General features: G+C 34.5%; 1 long non-coding RNA gene across 2 annotated transcripts; it reads left to right on the plus strand.

Annotated features, from left to right (window-relative positions):
* Positions 1-3,288: 3,288 nt before the first annotated feature.
* On the plus strand, positions 3,289-12,042 carry LOC119708262. 2 transcript variants are annotated; one of them, XR_005259012.1, is made up of 4 exons: positions 3,289-3,499; positions 7,921-7,988; positions 9,731-9,790; positions 10,175-12,042. It is a non-coding gene; the product is annotated as an uncharacterized LOC119708262 (long non-coding RNA). The 2 variants fall into 2 exon arrangements; XR_005259013.1 differs by having other exon boundaries at positions 9,731-9,755.
* Positions 12,043-15,258: the final 3,216 nt, after the last annotated feature.

Here is a 15,258-nt window from a genome sequence, read left to right on the forward strand (position 1 = left end):
AGGTATCCTGTTGTTGCAATTGTCTTCATTTTCAATGTTCTAGGAAAGGAAAGAGCAGAATTTTCCCCTTGTTGGCAAAAAATGAAGTGACAGCTAAAATTCTTAACAATCACCATGTTTAGCCTTAGTAGATAATCCTAGATAATCCTCAAAAAAAAAAGTGATTGATATTTTGCCATGGCTCTAAAAATATTGTGTAACAAGTTTTTTTGGTTTTTTTTAATTATGAGCCACTTCTCACCCTATTTCACAAAAAAAGAGATAGAATTGAAATTTTCTGAATATCACTTTAGTGCCAAAGTTATTTGACAAAGTAACTAATACCTACTGTTATGTAAAAAGTTCTTACATTGGAAACACTAGGGCAGGGGTTTTTCATTAAACATATCAAACAAAGTTTTTTATCCTCTAAAACATTGGATACAATTAATAAAAAAAGATTTAATTTCAAAGAGTCATTCTCCCTAGTAAGCAGATATTTCTTCAAATCCTCCTTCTAGTTTCAACTGATCTAGTTTTCTGAAGCTCTAGATATCCACCGCTAATGACTTTCCCAGACTTGATTTCTCAATATCATGGAAATTCAGCCCCCCACCCTAAGCTGTAAATAAATAGAAATGCAGCTGAATACATATGGATACAGTGTTAGTGTCAGAGCATTTTGAGAATGATAAATAAATATATTGCCAAGAAAGAGATATAAACCCTGCTTTCATCAAACAGGCATGAAGAGACTGAAAATCCTTAGGAAATGACTGCAGAGGCCTCATTTTTTTCCCCATGCCCTGGGGTAAAACATTCACTCACATTAACAGAACTCTACCAGGTGAAGTGAAAAGGCATGGTCAACACTTACACATTTCTTTGGGACTTAAGTTACTAATGCCACAGCCCCACAGGGCCTCTGTGTTTTACACTGAAGGCATTATGCCCAGCCTATTTTTTTTTTTTTAAACAGAAGCTCCTTTGGCCTGTGTGCTAATAACCACCCTTTGAAGCATATGCAAGCACTTGACCAGATCCAATTGTTCAGTACACACAATACACTTAAATATACCTCAAAGTAACATATAATCCAAACGGATTAAAATTTTTCCCATGCTGCCTTGCTCTAAAATTATTTAGGACATTGTAACCCTCACACTTCTAGGTGACTGTGGCTGTGCTGCAATTCCTGTCATTAATATTCGTACATTTTCTATGTAAACAGATAACAATATCACAAGTCATAGAATCATAGAATGCTTTTGATTGGAAGAGACCTTAAAGATCCTCTAGCCCAAACCCCTCAGCTCTAGTGGCCCTGTTTGAACAGGGAGTTTTGTCTACGTGACCTGCAGAAATCCCTTCCAACCTCAACAATTCTGCAATTTTCACTATTCTTTAGGAACCACCAAAATCCTCAGTTCATAGCTCCAGTGATATTATATTTAAATGTTTCTTAATTTCGTTAGCCTTTATTTTTCAAAACATCTTCCCTTAATTATTTTAGATTGTTAGATTCCTCTTTTCTCCTGCTCACACAATTACAGCATCTGCTGCTGAAACTAATAAAACTGCTGAGACTTCATTGTGCAGCAGCCCAGCCCTAAATTTTCCAATTTCTCATCACAATAAAGAACAAGCTGAAAGCCACCTGCTAGCTTTAAAGACAGTGCTGGTTTGTGTGCTATTTATTAATTTTAGAATGAGAATCACTCACGTCTCCCTGCTCTCAGCATCTACTGCTTCAGCCAGAGCCATCGGTGCCAATCTGCTGCTTTTCTTGGAGCCTCAGCAACTTGGGTCAAACAGCAATATCAGTGTCTCAATTTTCTATTCATAAAAATCTACTATCTTGAAGTCAATTTTTGTAAATATATAATCATTGTAATTCACTATTTCTAGTGGTATCGTTATTTTAGAAGGTATGATTCATTCATATTCACTGGTTTGAATAAGTAACATTGACATGTCAGCTTCTAGGAGGTTTCTGATGAATTTTGGGGGTGACATGGAAAGAAATAGAAAACCAATTTAGCAAGCAAAACATAGTAATCCAAACCAGTAAAATTCTGACCTTTGACTACATATTCTTCTCAGCTTCCTCTTTTTTAGCATCAGATGAAGAAAGGGAGAATGTAAAAAATGTTTTTTTCCAGGAAAAAAAGGTTTATTAATCCTTGAGGATGTTTAGAGATTTGGTCCAAGACACCCAGCAAAGTGTACTCACTTGGTTTGCAGAGTATTAGAACAAGACATAGATTCACAAGAATTTCTCAGATATTTCCAGGACAAAAATGCATAGGTTTGGTTTATTATTTGGTTTATTATTTTGGCTTGGTTTAGTTTTGGTGGGGTTTATTTTTGTTTGCTTGTTTATTGTTTGGGTTTTTTTCCTTTCCAAGTTTTCTACTGGTACAGTTTAATATATTTTAGGAATCAGTCAGAGAGACCCAGATGGAAGCAGAGGTGACACTGTTGGCATAGCATGCTAGATATTTTTGGTGTGTTGTAATCCAGTTATGAAAACATGTTTCAATACCTCAAAAAACAGCAACATCATAATGAGCAGAGGTGAAAAAGGTGATCATGGAGTGGTACACATTGTAACACTGTGACGTGTTACCTGCCTGGGTAACAGAAGTAATTGCTGTAAGAGTACCTGGGTACTTCAAAACTTTAGGAAAGCTGATTACTATAAACCGTAGTTATACACTGTGCCTATTTAATTTTTTAACTTATACTGTAGAACAATTTCCACAGTTACAAGGCAGATTTCTAAAGAATATTAAAACCACTTCTGTATAATAGGATGCACTAAAAATATATATATTTGGCTAAATCTTTAGAATTACTAGTCTCCTGCAACTGGTGATTCTTACTAGGTAAAGGAACTCAGTTTACTTAAATGTTTGTATTACCTATTTATCTGTCATTCTTCACTGCAGACAACATACCGGTTAATAAATTCAGAATATATTCTCCTCGCTTTACCCTGCCTCTCTTGCATTAGATTTTCATAGCAGAGAAGAACTTCTAATGGGGAACTCCAGTGGGATTAGAGATATGCAATTCAAAGATGAAAACTTCAGTGACAGAAAGTGAGACTTTGTCGCTACTGTATATTGTACTTTGCATACATATGTAATAACAGAGAAAACTGCAATGTGTATGCATATAAACAGTTAACTTTTTGAAGTCTCTCTTTCATTATTGTGAAATGAACCCTGGCATAGTTTTAGATTTGTCATATGTTTCTTCACTGTTTGTTCTTGGAATACCTGTGGTCAGTGTTTGTATGTTTTTAGGCCATAGCTTGCTGCTATTTTTTCTCTTTTAGATTCATAGAGGAATACATCTGGATGAAAATAAATCACTCATAAAAATATTTTGCCTAATCTTAAGAGTTAATAGTCGAAAGTGTTGGCTTCTATTATGAGTGCGACGTAATGCTCTTCTCCCAGTGGTTTTCATACAGTAACCACTTATAACATGGGAAATGACATTCCAAATGGAGGTAAGTAAATCTGAAGAGGAAATTGAGACCTAGATGTGCTATTCAGGTTCTACTTGCCAAATTCTGTGGGAGAATTTACTCAAGCCTCTCTTCAAAGTTGTCTTCCGTGTGGTTCCCAGAAGAAATTAATTAAGACTTAGCTAGGAGAAGAAGGATGAAATTAGATGACCTTGATATGTGGATGTTTATTCTCCTTTTTAATTACTGCAAACTTCCTGCTGTCTTTCCTTCCTCATTGTGCATGTTAAAGACAATAGAAAGAAAATAAATAATAATATGCAGAAACATATACTGTTAAACAGTAAGGAGACATATGTGCTTCTAAAATTTCAGCACTTGATGAAAGATTCTTCAAATTTCCTGCAATCAATGCAATCAGTCTTTGAGCTAAATATTTGTTCCCTTCAGCTCTTATTTGCATTATAGTGAATGGGGTCTTACTTTGAATTCATACATCAACTTTCATTTTGAAGACTCAAGCCAAGTTTATTGTTTCTCTCTTGAAACCCACAGAACTTGTGTTAATGCAGCCCAAAGACTCAGCAGCTCTGTGTGAATAGAGAGTAAAAGATTAAGATACTAGAGGAAAATAAAGCAAAACAAAAACCCTGTTGCATAATTCCAGACAAATGGGGGAGGGCATTTAGACACGACTATAATATAATTAAACAGTAATGACAGAAATAATATCTTAAAAAATAGGATGGGAAAAAACATAATATAAACACCATGTACCCTGTGGGAGAACACTGCAGAATTCAGAGCACATTCAAGCATGTCCAAACCTTTTAGTTTGCTCAGAAAGCTTTTTCCTTAGCTCTGGGGTACTGTTGAGTGGTTTTGCAGTGATAAAACTAGATAAACCTTCCCTGAACATCCTGATTACCAATAACTAAATAAATTAAACATAAATAAACAAACATATATATTGATATTGAAGACAAAAAGGACCATAGGTTGCTACTTGTTTTCTTGAAATGGAATAATTGTCTTTAATCTTAAGATTACCTTACAAACAAGGTGTCAGGGGTAAAACCCCTTCATTTTTTCTTGTTTTATCATTTCATATTCATAATCACAAGCAGATTATTTAAGGATAATGTTAAGGGAAAATAATGGGAGAGTTCACATCTTTTTTCCAGTTCTCTCATCAAAAAGAAGAATGAAGAAAGATTATATATTATACATAAAAATAGATTATTTCAGGCTTTTATTCAAAACTTCAAAGCATTATTCTTCATGTTTTGTTTTACATGTAGATCAGAGACAGATATGAATCTTAAAAACTAAGAAAAATGAAAGTCCATCTTGATTAAAAAGCTCTCAGTTTGAATTTATAGTAAATTTGTCCAGAAAACAGCAATCCTGTGACATAAGAAACCCTCTTACTCTAATGAAAATATTTGACAAGTGATGAGATATCCTTGGATGTATCCATTGCTGAGAACTGTCTAATAATTCTCACATGGACAAGACTTCAGGATATAAAACCTAATTCCTTATATAAATTATCTCCTATTATACACATTTTTCAATAAATTACATTATAAAAAGGAAATTGAATGAGGGTGGCTGTATTTCAAAAGAAATCTTTCCAAATAAACCATGTTTGCTATCATTGAACACAGTTCTCCATGTTCTGTGTACCTGTATTTGATTCTGAAACATGTTTCAGAGACTCGCATTTCAAATGCAGAGTGCCAGGCTGAGTTTACACAGAATACATGTGAATTCTCAATAGACCTGTAATTTAAGACAAATCAGAATAAATGAAAAAAAAATCAAAACAAGCTTCATTTCAGTTTCCCTGTCTTTGTCTTCATTAGAAAAACACCTTTATAGAGTCACAAAAGCACAGCTTTCTATGCACTTGTCATGCCAAAAAGAAATTATCATTTGTTCCAGTAATGGATATGAAGGTGCCTTAGTAAATCTTATTTAATGCACTAATGCATTCTCATATTGGAGAGCTCTATGAGCACAACCAACTCTGTTGAACAAAATTCCAGTGAAAGATATGCTCCAAGCATGAAGGATACATGCATATTTGGGAAATGAAATAAATTTTGAATACAATTAATTTATTTGTAACCAAATGAAAATAAAAAGCAAACAAAAAATAAACATCAAATAACCCTCTTATACAATCGTATAGGTAAGAGTAATCAGCTATAGAATATATGTAAATGGTACGTTGCACAAGAATTTCAGTCCAAATAAATAGATAAAAAAAACCCAAAAGCAAAAAAAAAACTCAAGAAAACAAAGCCATTGCAATTGGATATATATATGGATCCCATCTCTCACTTTTCAAAATTTGCACAAAATAACATTTATGGTTACTAGGAGATCAATTCAGGCTTCAAAAGAGATTCAAACTTCCTATTTCATAAAATGGAGGTTTTAGTCTGAAATCTGATAAATATGATTCCTAAAATGGTCTCTATGTTGGAATAGTAAACCAGCTGGAACTCAGACTTTGACTCCTGGACTGTGCTTTTTTTAGTAGAATGGCACACTTTTTTGATAAGGGAAAACCAAACTCACTGAACAAACAAAAGAAAATAGTTTTCCTTAAAATGAGTTTATGTGTTTCAAGATATTTCTGAAAAAATGGAACCCCAGTGTATGTGATTCAATGTGATGCATGCAGTCGGCATCATAAAATTTTTCTTTAATAGAAATTAAATGTAATCTGATTTCTTTTTTCTTTCCCCTAAGAATTGTAGCATGCAATGAGACCTAAAATGGGTCCCAGGAAAACTGGGCAGACCTAAAGTAAATCTTAGTGATTTATGTCTTGATGCCAATTCATAGCCAAGTCCTTTCTTGTGGTGACAGGCTACGTCTTTTAAATGAATGAGGTGGCCTAGTCCTTCAATGTTTGCCAAAGAATTTAGGATTTCTAGCAGTAAGAATTTAGGCAGGCCTGTTGTACATATTTATGCAGGAAATTAGCTTGATCAGTCCAGTTGTATTTTATGGATTTTAGAAAGCAGCCAATTAGTTACTTACGGGTCAGTTTCCCTCTGAGACCTACACGTCTCTGCTTAAACAGTTGCTAATGCTTCCTTTACTCATCCTGATGGCTGATGGCATGACTATTGTTGCACTTACATCCTTTTCATTTTGATGCATTGTTTTGCATAAAAAGCAGACGTTGTACAACCAAAAAGTCTCCCAGATGTCTAATTCAGGCATGTTTTAATTGTACTGCTGTAGCATGTCATCTTCTGAAAAGGGCAGTACTTTGAGAACTCAGTCTCAAAAAGCCTCCTGTACACTGAACTGCAGATTTGATGTACTGGTTACTATTTTGTAGACACTGATGCACTCTCCAAAGAATTTAGTGACTGCACTTAAAATAATTCACAATACATATCTTTACCTCAGTATAAAAATAGTTCATTAGTGAGAAGAGGCCTCCCTCTTTGGGAGGTAAAGTGAAAAATTTCTATCTAATCATTGATTTTAAAGCTTCATTGCAAATAATTGCCCCCACAAATGTCAGCTTGACTATATAACTTTTTCCCCTGTACCAAGTACAATTTTATGTACCAAATTTAGCCTTAATGGAACTCTCTTTGAAAAATTTTGGGGTACCTGGGAGAAGGAGAATAACAACAAAATATATACATACTCCAATGAAACTTGAATATATATTCATTTAAATCTAGAGTAGAGCAAAGCTTATTTTACTCTCAGCACACCTTTTTTACTGTGAAATAATCTAATGTGGCAGTTTCCTTCTCAGTGGTGAAAACAATATTGGTTCTTTTATAAATAAATTGTTTGCATACGTAAAAAGGAACTAATTCCTCACACAGAGATGTTGTTTGTACTTGCAAAGATTTTTAAAAATTCTTCCCCACCATAACTACTCCACAGGTCCTATTACTCACTGCCCTGCCCTTCCCCACCCTACAGGTTTATTATTGGGCTATTTTTAGTATAATGGTCTTGACATTTTTTAGAAAAACATTTCATACAAATAAATGGGTTTTAAGCAAGCAACTGTACGCAGTGTGGCAGCAACTTCTCTTTAGCACCATTTTCATGCTTGATGTTTGTGGGGCACACAGATGATGAGAACTGGACAAAGGTCTTCCTGACAGATATACTACCTTTCAAGGGTTTTTTCCAAAGCCCAGGGTGTGGATCCTGAAGCAGCGCCAGAGACTATGGTCTCTTGCAAACTCCAGCACACGGCATTCTCAGACCCCAGCATACAAAGGTCCAGCCAAGTCGTAGGCTTAACAGTGTGCTCACTTTCATATTTCCCAAAGTACATCTCCTCTGGGGTCTGACTTCCAGCCAAACAGCTTTCACCTTTCTGAATCAAACACAACACTAACATCCGTCAACAGCGTAGAAAGCAAAACTGAATCAAGGTTTGTGTAAATTGTGTTTTTTCCTTTCAGCATCCATCTTCTGTGTCCTGGAGGCAGCTGCTTTATTTGGCACTAGGCTAGTGGCAACAAAGTTACAGGTAAATCTGTTCTTTCATGTCTATTTTCTCTTTCTTTCTTTCTGGCACCTCCCTTTTCCCTGTCTTGTTCCTCTGGACAATTTCTAGTATAATTTGGAATGCCTGCATAAAATGCATAAATGAAAACAACTAAAATTAAGCAACCTTATCTGACAAATACAACCACAAAAGAGTCCAAGCTTTTAATGCTACATTTAATATAATAGTCTATTTTAAATATTTAAGAGCAAATATTCTGTATTTATCATAAATTTCAATAAAGTTACATGTGTGATTATATTCATTTTATTAGCTTTCATTATTCTGAAACCTTTCAAGCAGTACATTTTCATACAATAAGACACAGCAAGTTATATTCTTGATGCATTTAATAGCTTAGATTATTACTATTTTAAAGCAACTTTCCTCCTCCCCCATTTAGTTACAGTTAATGCAGCATGCTTTGTGTGGGAGATCTTCTCCTTTTTCCACCTGAGTGCTAATGTATCTGATAAATCAAATGCCATTAAAGCTGCTAATCATATTCCAGCCCACATGATATTTCTTAACCAAATCTATTCACTTAATGACACATTCCAGGTAATATCATGAGATTATGTCCCCAAAATAAAGATAAATGGAAAAAAATTTAAACCAAACACTTTTTATACGTAGATGTAAACATCTTAGTGTTCTTGAATGCTTTGCAATTGCGTTCTTTAGGCATGAAGGACTACAATTAGTACATGACACTGAATAACCTACTAATTTTGTTACTTATGTGTAAATGCATCTAACTGGATCATGTGTAATCACAAACAAAAAGAATTCTACTGATGCTTTCCCCATTCCACATTCTTGCTTAAAAATAGCGGCATATTCAGATTTTTTTATCTAGATAATATTCATTTGAAAATGTCTCTTGTTGCTCACATACTTTTCAGCAGAAGGAAATCTACAGCGCAGTGGTACCTTAGAGCTAACTTTTAAGTTAGGTAAAGCGCATTGAGATTGAAATGGAAAATACAGTACTCCAGGTAATTAACAGATGTTGAGTGATTCATTTCAACATGAAACATAGTGGACAACAGAGTTTACACCAATGACCAATGAGGAATTTTTTTGTTCTTCCTTTTAACTTAAATAAAATTTACTCTGACTTGTTTACTCAGCAAAAATTTCTAGCAGTAAAAATTACCTTGGAGCATATATTTTTGGCTGTAACTTATACCACAAAATATTTGACATTCCATTACCAACATAAACATATAGGTCATTAAATTTAGAAATGCATCTTTTGAAGAAAAAAAAAATGAAATAAATTTTCAGCTGGTACTGAATTTCAATTTTCTTTTTCTCAGTCCATATGCTACCTTTTACTATGACTCAGAAGATTATTAATACAATGTACTTCAGCTGTGATATATACTGTATTACATTTGATTAACAACACTTAGAAATATTTACTGTAGGTTATAGTCTGTATAAGGCTTTCAGTATAATAAACAAAAAGAACTACATTGTTTTTTGAAAGTACTTTAGTTAGGTATATTCTATTGAAAAATATTCAAAAAACACATTGCAATTTTGGAACACTACATTTCCCTCATATTGCACATCACATAAATTATACCATGGAAATTATCTAAACTTAGAATTTTTTTATGCTGAGTACCTCATTTAAAAATAAAAAATAATTCTAGAATAAGAAAATACTTACCTGACTGATCAATGTGAGATTCTATTCTTTTTTGTCTCATCAGGCTTGCTTTGGGGCTGTGCAGCAAGGTCAGTTTCTGAAAGACTGTATCCTTACCTAATGTGTAAGTTCTTTTGAGAATATTGTTAATTAATGCATTTGAAATTACTTTAAGATTATTTTATGTTGTATAACATCCAGCCAGATATTAATCATCTATAGCAAAGTGCAGATGTTTATTTAAATCCTTTGTTCCACTATGGTGTCAGATGCACTGAGGACACTTTTGACAGCTCTGAAAACTGGTATAAAAATTTTCGTTCAAATACATATCCTCCAAAATTTCCAGATTCAAAAAGTATTTCACTGCTATCTGACACTTCAGGACAGAAATCTTGCCTGTGGCTAATTTCTTAGATAGTTAAACATTCCTAATTAATTATCCCCCAAAGAATGTGTACATAGAGTGAAAATGAATCATTTAACTTTGTTACTATTTCTGTAACAGACAGCTTCTCTGGAAGCCCAAATCCATGAAGGAAGAAGTAGAAAAGAAAGGTTCCATCCACCCACTCAAGCTGCAGATGACACTGGGCATACCATGACCATAAGAATAACTTTGGTACTTGTATCATTTGCTGAGATTTCTGAGGCATAAAATTTTTTTCATATATAATCTGCTTTGCAAAATTTTTGTAATATTTGACATTTTGATTTAAATCTGTGAACCCACATACACAAAGTCTTTCCCTCAAACTCACTTCTGAATGTAGAAATAATGGAATTCACAGTAGTAGCAAAAAAATCCACAAAACTACAAGCTGATCCTTTTGTTAAATATAAATCATTAAATATATTTATGAAGCAGTCTTTAGAAAGGGGAGAAGAAAAAGGTATTTCATACAAAAAGATGCAACTTGATGATCATATGATCAGGGAAAGTTACTCAGTTTGGGGATGCTTCCTGATCACAAAAAGTGGTGACAAAAAGCATGAGAAAGTGTATGGGTGGGAAGAAGAGAAGAGGTGATCCTCAGTAGAGTAGTGAATAGATACACAGCCACACTTCACAGGAGGTTGAAAAGACTTTTCTTGGACAGCCAGACGCACCCACATGGAATTTCCTGTAGCCACAAAAGTCACTGAAGGTTGCTGTATGAAAAGCAAGACTGAAGGAAGAGAGCAGTACTAGAAATGCACAGGCTGAGAAGGACTTATGAGTACTACTCGTTACATCTATATCTATTTTAGTAATTCCCCACCTGTGTAGCTTTAACTGAAATTAGATTAAGTGCCCCAGAAGGTAACAGCTGTAAAACTATTTACACCAGCACTTGAATACATTTTACTTGGGATGTCACTCAAACTTCTGCTTGAAAATGTAAACAATGTATATAATATGGTGAATAAAATCAAGGGATTATTTTAGGGCTCAAGAATCATGTGGCAACAGACATTATAATGAACAATTTGTCCTCTTTTTTCCATTTTTCCTCTCAACACACATGATCCATTACTCTGACATTTTTATTCTATATTAATTTCCTCTTCTCATTATTTTTCATAGCTACCACAGCTCCATTACATCTTCTATAACAAGAAGACTGATGCTAAGTAAAAGTTGGGTCCAATTAATCAAGAACTGTATACCACAAATTATTTATACTGACTCTGAGCTGGGGAAGATAATGTGCTTCAGGTAGTGTTTGGCAAGACTTTGGCATTATAAAATCCTGTATTTACAAGCAGAGTCCCCATTCCTGTCAACAGAAAGTTACTGCTGGTAGAGTAATTTTGTTTTAGAAATGTCACCCCTAACTATGCACTTTCTATTGGGAGCTGTCCTGGGGTGACTTTATGATGCCAAATTGTATCCCCATTCATCTGTTTGGCCCATAAACAAGTTTTGCAACTTTAAAACTAGATCTAAGAGTGAAGGGGAGGGAGAAGGAGAAGCAGTGGAATTTCTGAGGTGGCTGTATTAAGAAACATACAGATAAGAGCTTCATCTTTCTCTCTCTCTGTGCATGTTGTCTGCAGGACAGGCAGTGCAAAAGAGCTCACCTTTGCTTTGAGTAAGTTTTTTTAATCTAGCTGAGGCAGAGAAGTTCCCCAGACTGTGTTTTTTTCTTGGAACTGGTCATCCTACTCTGGGCTTAAACCCAGAAAAGCATCAGCAGCTTGCACCTGTGGGCCCTGGACGTGGCATTTTCCAGCACAGGAGGGACTGATAAGAGACTGAGCGAGCTGAGCTACACCCCATGGAAAGGACTTTCTGAATTTGCCATTTCTTCAGAACAGCTAGAGGTTCCATTGTTTAATATTACACCTTTTTTTTTTTAATTCTTGTGAATATTTTGCTTGTTAAATAAACAGTTTTTTTCCACTTTTCTCTGACAAAATCTTTTCCTGAACCAGCTGGGAGAGGGGCTGCTTGAATCTGCTTTCTAGAGGGACCCCTTTGGAAGTTTCCTCTCATATTTGCCCTAAACCAGGACAGGAGCAAGAGCAAATGAAGGTTTAGCACGAGTTTCTTGAATTATACAACAGTTGCAATAAAGCATGTCAGTTAAGCTCAGTGCTCCTTAGCTCTGACCATTTCTGGTTTATGATTATACTGCTCCATCCTTGCAATATATGCATAAGAAGAAAAAACAATAATAGTAATGAAAGAAAATAACAGCAAGTAACTACTAATTTTTCATTTTCTCTAGTTTCTCTCAGCACTAAACCAAGCTAGGCATATACCTAAATCTATATGACAAACCTTCTATTTGTCAAAGCTCTGAAATTATGCCAGGGCATGCATCCACATCTGTATTATACTAAGATACTAAAGGTAGCTGTGAAATGCAAGTATTTGAAATGCATTTCAAAATAAAATGTTCAGGTGTCATAGAAATTCAAGATTTGGACATGGAAATATTTAGGCTGATGATTAAATTAACATATACAAGGAGCTCTAGGAACATCAAGAAATTATATAAGCTGAACATATTTATTACTATATGTAAAGCTGATTCAACTTTTTTCCACCTGACTGCAAAAAATATTATATAGTACATATATATTGTTTCTAGGGGATTGCATGTTCCCATGAAGCAGAGATAAAGTGGGAGAAAACCAAGGAGATAGAATTTTCCTGCCCAGTAGTCACTTTATCATGTTGCAATTCCACAATATTACCTATACAACAGACCTTTCAGCTAGCCAGGGTAAAATCAATATCATATATTCTGTTTATTTTCGGTGGAGTGAGCTACCATTTATCAGAGACTGGAAGATCAGCTGATAGAACAGTAAGCATACCTTAAAGGCTTGTATTTGTAGGCTATCACTGGAATTAGCCAAGGTTTTGAGGTACTACCTGTTTCTCACAAGGACTTTACACTTCCATTTCTTCTTCCACTAACAATTAAAATTGGTGTATGGGGAAGGGAAAGGGAGTAGGGAATAGTTGTAACATTCAGTGGCTGGCATCTCACGTACCACATTTTATTTTTCATGTAGGCAGGAAAGTTTTAATCTTGCCTGGTGCTCTGCAAGGAAAAACTGACCAGAGCTCTGGAGATTTCAGCCAAGGGGAAGGAACATCAGTCTTGGGGGAATACTATTACACTGGGTGATGTCTTATGCAGAGAAAACCTGAGGGGTATCCACAAAAGCCCATTTTGAGGGTGCTAAACTAATTAGGCCATAATATACCACTAAAATAATTTGTTTGTACTACTAAAACTCTGGGGAAATCTGGCTCAGCAATAAAGCCCAGCTGTTGCTATTCAATATATTTTGATTTTGGACTTGCAGTTCAGATAATGTTGAAGACATGCAGCTGGGAGCTGCTCTGATTAGCAAGAGTTTGTACCTGGGGTAATGTAAAAATGAGTTGAGCTCCTACTATTTTTTTCTATCCACTTATAATATAATTTGTATACTTTCATAAGCAAAAAGCTATTAACAGTACTCCCAAACAGAGAAAGATGGTATGAGAAAGTTTCTTCCCTGTTCTCCAGCTGGCTGTACAAGGTAGCTACTTCTAAAACTTGATCTGGCACAAGGTATTCTACCTCTAAATAAACTCCACTGTTAGTCATTTGAAAAGTCACAATGGAATAAACATATGGAGTTTTGCATATTTATTTCTAATATCTTGAATTACTGATTTCCTATGTTTTGCTGACACCAACAATTGAGACTAAAATCTTTGTCTAGTAGCATGAAGACATAATGTGGTACTCTACAAGCTAGTCTTTTATGTTAATTTCAGTGTTAATATTTATAAGTATTGAAGACTTCGCCACCTGGAAGAGCAAGGGCATAGGAGATATAAAAGAGATATAACTAATTAAGAAGACTATAATTTAGTTAAATTGGTGAGTCAGAAATTAAGGAGTTGTTCATCCAATTCTCCCTCTAGAAACTTCTACAGGGTAGATCTTAGCAAAACAAGAACAGTTATTAAATAACAGTGCCACTTAGGCACTGGACAGATTAATCAATGGACAGATCAAGTAAGTTTTTTCCTAATTAAAAAAGATTATGCTTCCTTCTACCAACAAAGATATTCTCAGACTAGAACTAAAAAAATTACCATTCTGCTATGGATTTTCACAGAAGAATATTATAAGAGCCTTGTGCAACCTTGGAATTACATAAATTCTATGAAGTCACAGAAGTTTCGTTAACTGCCATTTTATTAATCAGAATTCATCATCAATATCTGTATCAGACTGACAAAAAGCACAAATACTTCTGGTGAATCTAGACTGTGGACTTTCAAAGAGAAAAGCAAAATAGACACAAATACATAATACATAAAAGATCCTCAACATTATGCACTAATTTTCACTAATCAGTCAATCTGTCCAGACTCCATCCCCAAGGGTCACAGAAGATAGAGAATGAAAAACAGCCAGCTCACCTAAAGGAAGCCAAGAGATTCTCCCCACCACAGGCAAAAGCCTCTGTGTTTCAGAAAGACTGAAGTGATGGGGTGAACTGGGTACAAAGGACATTGTTATTCTGTGTAGCATTTGTTTTGTAACAGGTGAGGAGTTCATTAAAATTGTTTATCTATAGAATTACTCATGTCATTGTTTGAAGAACTGATGTCCACTTGATATCTAATTCAGGGGAGTTACACCCTTAAAAAGTAGAGTATTTCTAATGTAAGACCACTTAGCAGAGGATAAAGAATAGATCTCTGAAAGGAATTTTGTATTTTAGGTATTTAGGGACACAAAATAAGTTTCCCAAAACTAATTTGAGTCTTTAAGTAAGAGCCGTAGGGATTTTTCTTGGATTTTTTGTTTGTTTGCTTTTATTTTGTTTTACTTTTGCTTTTTTTCCCCTGTATTGTACTTTGTTTTTAAAATTTAGTTCTATAAATTAGGCATTTTGAGAGAAAGCAAAGTAAAACTTGTTTTTATTTTACATTTAAAGAAAATATAAATAATTACTTAGAGATTAATATGTTAAATTTACTAGCCCACATTTTACTTTTTGGGATATTTAGAGTTATAGAAGAGGAAAAGTAAAGAGGAGAAGAGAAAAAAGAAAAAGAAAAAGAGAAAAGAGGAAGAAAAGGAAAAA

The sequence above is a fragment of the Motacilla alba genome, chromosome 1A (genome assembly GCF_015832195.1).
Source record: "Motacilla alba alba isolate MOTALB_02 chromosome 1A, Motacilla_alba_V1.0_pri, whole genome shotgun sequence".
Lineage (NCBI taxonomy): Eukaryota > Metazoa > Chordata > Aves > Passeriformes > Motacillidae > Motacilla > Motacilla alba.